The 5,018-nt window shown below is 52.7% G+C and overlaps 1 long non-coding RNA gene across 1 annotated transcript; it reads right to left on the bottom strand.

Annotated features, from left to right (window-relative positions):
• Positions 1 to 298: 298 nt before the first annotated feature.
• On the bottom strand, positions 299 to 4,528 carry LOC114670619 (uncharacterized). Its single transcript, XR_003720320.2, has 2 exons — positions 4,474 to 4,528; positions 299 to 1,608 (listed from the first exon to the last, which is right to left on the bottom strand). It is a non-coding gene; the product is annotated as an uncharacterized LOC114670619 (long non-coding RNA).
• Between the last annotated feature and the right edge of the window lie 490 nt (positions 4,529 to 5,018).

Below are 5,018 nucleotides of genomic sequence, written 5' to 3'. Positions count from 1 at the left end.
TTTGTAAGTCTGTCCCTTGGCAGGAAATAAAAAAAGGTTTCCCCAAAGCACCAAGGCATTCCTTCTATTAAGCGCCAGGAAGAATGGCTGTGACTCTTTCAGGCACTTGCACGGGTCTCGATTTGTCTTCCACAGTCTCCCCAGTGCCCTGGCAACGTGTGGGAGAGAAGCCTGTGATTTCAGTGGACTGTCCTCTAGTTCAGCGTTTCTCACCTTTAATTCCTGATCACCCCCTAAGGAACCTTTATAGAGGTTTTTTTCCTTACTCATCCCCGCCATGAATTTAATACTACAGAAATACTGCAAAATGGTTTATGCACTGTGCGTACATCTGTATTTTTACATAATGAGAGAAAAATCTTTTCACCTCCAGGAACCAGCGCTGGCCCCCTTGGGAGCAGTATTCCCCGCGGAGGATGCATGTTCTCATTCCTTCTTTTGTTCATTTGTTCAAATGTGCAGAAAACATGTGCATCTGGTGCAAACTCTGGACCCTGGAAGGAGGTGTGGGAGCTGCCTGGGGCCTGGGGGCAGAGCGATGCAGGAGAGGGGACAGCGAGGACAGAGTCCAGAGACGCGAGGGGAGGGATGAGGCTGAGAAGCAGCCAGGAGCCCTGTGTGGCTGGGGCCAGGGGGTGTTAGAAGATGAGGCCAGAGGGGTGATGGGTCACAGTGGGGCAGAGAGAGAGACGGGTCATCTCAGGCCTTAGGTGACCCTGTGAAGACTTCAGCTTTTACCCTAAGGGAAGTGGGAGCCATTGGAGGGCTCGAGGGGAGACAGGACGTGGTCTGGCTTCCTTTGTAATGGGATTCTCTGAGGACAGGTTGGGGATGTGGGGCAACAGCTGGAGCAGCAAGACCGACAGGGAGGCCAGGTGGAGGTGATGGTGACCGGAGCCATGCCGTCAAAGTGGAGGAGGTGAGGGAGTCCAGTACTGCAGATCTCTTGCCGGTAGAGCTGCCAGGACTTGCTGGTGGATGAGAAGCGGAGTGTGGAAGGCAGGGAAGAGTGGAGAATGACTCCCAGGTGTTGGCCTGAGAGCTGGGAGGGTGGAGCCGCCATTTACAGAGATGGGGAAGACTGCGGGAGGACTCTGCTCTGACAAGGCCCTCTGCTGACTCTGAGAGACACAGGAGAGCAGGACAGAGCGGATGAGGGTGACTCTTAGTAGATTTATTACATTCTCCCTGAAGATCCAAGTACATAATTTTCAGAGCCTGTGCAAAATGAAAATATAGGCCACATGCTCAAAAGCAGGAACAAAATGTCATTATAGGTGCTAAAATAAGAAAGCTTTTGCTTTCTTTCTGCAGTCTCCCTCTTGACCTGTCGTGGTGTTTGTTATTTGCTACTCAACGTTGCATTCCCTCGGATATGAGGATGTTCGTAGAGTAGCTCAGACCCCCACAGTCAGCCTTTCAGGGGCAGAAGGTGAAAGCAGTCGCCAGCAGGGTTATTCTCCTGAGCAGCATCTCCAGGGTGGCGCCTTCTCAGTAGCCTTTTCCGAAGGAATGAGTTAGGATGACAGTTGTCACAACTTCAATGAAAAGCAGCCGATGCAGTGGGAGATGGGGGAATGAACCATCGGTGTTGGGAACATGAGACACCTGGGGAAGATCAAGGGTTAGCAGATCCTTTATATGGGCTCAGCCTTTCTACAACCTGCAGCAAGGCTCAGCCCCCACCATGGCCCCACCCCCACCATGGCCCCTCTCCATGGTGGCCCCACCTTCATTCTGGCCACACCCCCATCCTGGCCACACCCCTGCATGACCCTGCCCCCTGCCTTGCTTTGGCCCTGCCCCTAACAAAACTGTGTCCCTCTCCCCGCTCCCCGAAATCTGGTCACACCTCCAGGCTGTCAGGCATCACTGTGGCTAGGGTAGACCCTGACAGCTTTCGGGAGTGAATCTCCTCTTTCCGTGCAGATGAAACCTGCCCAGGCAGGAATTCTTGCATTTCTGCCCCAGCCCAGCCGCCTCCTTTCTTAACACCCTGGAGGCCTCCTCGTAGTGTATTTGGGACAGATGGGCTCCGAATCACTCAACAGATACCTACTGAGATCTGCTCTGTACCCAAGCTCCAGGTCTTGGCCCCAGCGGTGAAGGAAGCGGGCAAAGCCCCCTCCCTCTGAGGTGACGTGTCCAGGGCTGGTCACAGGGACTCCAGGGCCACGAGCAAGTGGGTGACCACTCTGTGGATTATCCCACCCCAGTTGTAAGCTCCTGGGGCAGCTCCCGGCTTTCTGGGTGGTTTCTGCCCCTGTGGGGCGATTTACAACCCAAGTCCAGAGAGCGAGAGGTCGATGGGAAGCATGGCCCGTCCCTGTCTCAGGGAGGCAGGAACTGCTTAGAGATCCGTGCACATGGGACCAGTGGCTCCGACAAAGCCTTGGCCAAACTCTGTTTCCTGATCCTTTTCCTCACCCGGTCGCCTCCTTCCTGCAGCATCTGCAGACGCTCAGCCCCAGGAGATGCGAGCTGCTCGGGGACCGCCCTGAGTTTCTGAGAGTCCCGGAGGCGATGGCACCTGGGTCCTGTGCAGATGGCACTGGGGAGCCTCGAAGGCTTCGACTCGGGCTGAGCGTGGAGGTGGGCGCGGGAGATGCTCAGTCCTGACCCCGCCACCGCGGCCCGGGGAACGTTAGACAGGGGCTGTGTCCCCTCAGAAAGAGACAGCAGGTTCGGCCATGTGCACACGCCGAGAAGAGATGGTCCAGCCGCCACCAAGTGGAACCCTGAGCCTGGAGGGACGTCCCTGCCCCTTCCACTCAGCCTGGCCAGTCCTGTCTGCGGGTTTCCATTGTCAGCCGTGAAGGGGCATTGAGATTCACAGGTGGGGTTAAGCGGAGTGAGAAAGGGCTTGTTAAGCTGGTTAATTCTGGACGCCCCGGGAATCTGAAGATGGAATTGTGAAACATTCATGGATTTGCCCCAGTATTCCAGCCAAGCACACGTGTGTGTTGTTGTGTGTGTGGGGGGTGGGGGTATGAGTGGATGTGTGTGTTGGTACTGGGGTTGATGATATATAGTTCGCTGACGTGGGACTCTTGCCTCCCAACCTGATTTAACAGAGGTTGAGCCCACATGGCCTAGTGGTTAAGAACATAGTCTCTGGAGCTAAACTGCCCAGGCTCAAGTCCCAGCTCTGCCCCCTGAGCAAGTGCCTTGACCACTCTGCCTCAGCTTCCCCATTTTAGCATGGGGAGCTTAGTAATAGTGCCTCATCTCATGGGGTTGGTGTGAGGACTAAGTGGGATCATAGATACAGGGCACGGGGAATAGTGCCCAGTGTGTGCCAGCTCCCACCACTCTGCAAAGAGGACACGTCCTACCTCCCCGAAGCCAAGTCACACCCAACAGCTCCTGCATGGATGTGGGTAGAAAGAATCTGCTATTCCCCAGGGACCTCCATACACCTGAGGTCAGCCCGGCCTTCAGGGTTCATTCTCAGAATGAACTCAACTCCATTCATACCTAAAGGAATTCGAGCACTGACTGGGGATCTGCTGGGTCTTCACTGATGAGCACTCCAGAGGAGGCAATCTCAGGCCAAATGTCCCTTTCTGAGAATTTAGAGGGGGGTAGACTGGGGATGGTAACTGGGGACTTGAGCTTATCTTTAATGTCTTTGGTTTTCTTACAGGGAAATACATTTATATATTACTTGTGTCGTGAAAATTAATTTTAATTTAAAAATCAATTTCATGCAATATAGATTTCGCCATAAAGTAACAGAATTTTTAATTTTTTGATTGAGATATTTGACAGTAGGCACTGCATCATCCTGAAAGAACCAACTTTACAGTAAACAAATTTTGGCACCTTCATAACAAGATCAGAAATAGCTGCAGTGCCTGCCCCTCCTGCTAACAGTTATGCAGGGCTTTGCTCCTACCAAAGCTTTGCCTCTGGTGACCTGTTTCCATCCTTGTGACAATGTGGCAAGGTTGGAAGAAGAGGATTATGATTGTTTCTCTTTTGCCAAAGAAGATGGAGTGGCTTTCTCCCTGCACTGGGCCCCTGTTGGAAGATTACAGCAACAATTCACCAGGCCCTTCTTCACCCGACCCCAAATCTCGCAGCCCAGTAGCCCGTAGCCCCGACCCTGCCCCCAGCCCCAGCAGTGGGCTGTGATTGGCCTGATGCAGTCAGCTCTTCCCACTCTCTGACCTTGACTGATTCAAGAATGGACACCTGGCCCAGGTGGGCCAGTGAAAGGTAAGATGTTGCCTGGGCTCCTGGCTTTCCCATGGTTTCCTCTGGACAAAGTGGATGGGATGCAGCTCTTAGAACCACTGCAGACTTCTCTGCTACCACAAGAAAAGGCAGTCCGAAATCATGACCCATGAGAGAGGAAAGAACCAAGAGAACGTCAGGGAAACTGAACCACAACCTGATCCAATCATTCCTGATGCTGTTTACCTCTGGGATTTTTGAAGGCTTGAGCCCACGAATCTCCCTCCTGCTCACCTCTGTTTGCACTGAGTTTTCCATTCCCTGCAGCCATAGCTCTCTATTTGATTCTGACTCTCGTGTCACATGATAGTAAGGGGTAGATTATTAAACCGAGGCCTGCCCTGGCTGGCTGTTTGTGTGCAATACACACCTTCTCACAGCCAACCTGGTTCTTTACATGTAAACTTCAGAGTCAGACGAGAGACCCTAGAGGTCACCTAGTGAAGCCCCTTAGTGTAACCCCTGAGCAAAGCGAGGCCTGGGAAGAAGTCGTGAGCCCAGATCACAGGGATGGACTCTCTACCCCTGGTTGCTCCTGTTTTTAGGTTAACAAGATCTAAGAGACCACCTGTGACAAGACAACCTGAGCTTCGTCTGTCAATGCAAAGTCTGTGTCTGCACAGCCAAAATGAAGCAAAGTCTGTGTCTGCACAGCCAAAATGAAGTGGCAAATATCAGCCATTGCAGACCACTCAGTGAGAAAACCTCCTCTGTTCCAAATATCTGGATGCAGTCCCCACTGTAAATTGGAGAGTGACTTTACTATTTTGACTATCTGG

The sequence above is a fragment of the Macaca mulatta genome, chromosome 10, assembly GCF_049350105.2.
Source record: "Macaca mulatta isolate MMU2019108-1 chromosome 10, T2T-MMU8v2.0, whole genome shotgun sequence".
Lineage (NCBI taxonomy): Eukaryota > Metazoa > Chordata > Mammalia > Primates > Cercopithecidae > Macaca > Macaca mulatta.
This window is presented reverse-complemented; position numbering and strand designations above follow the sequence as displayed.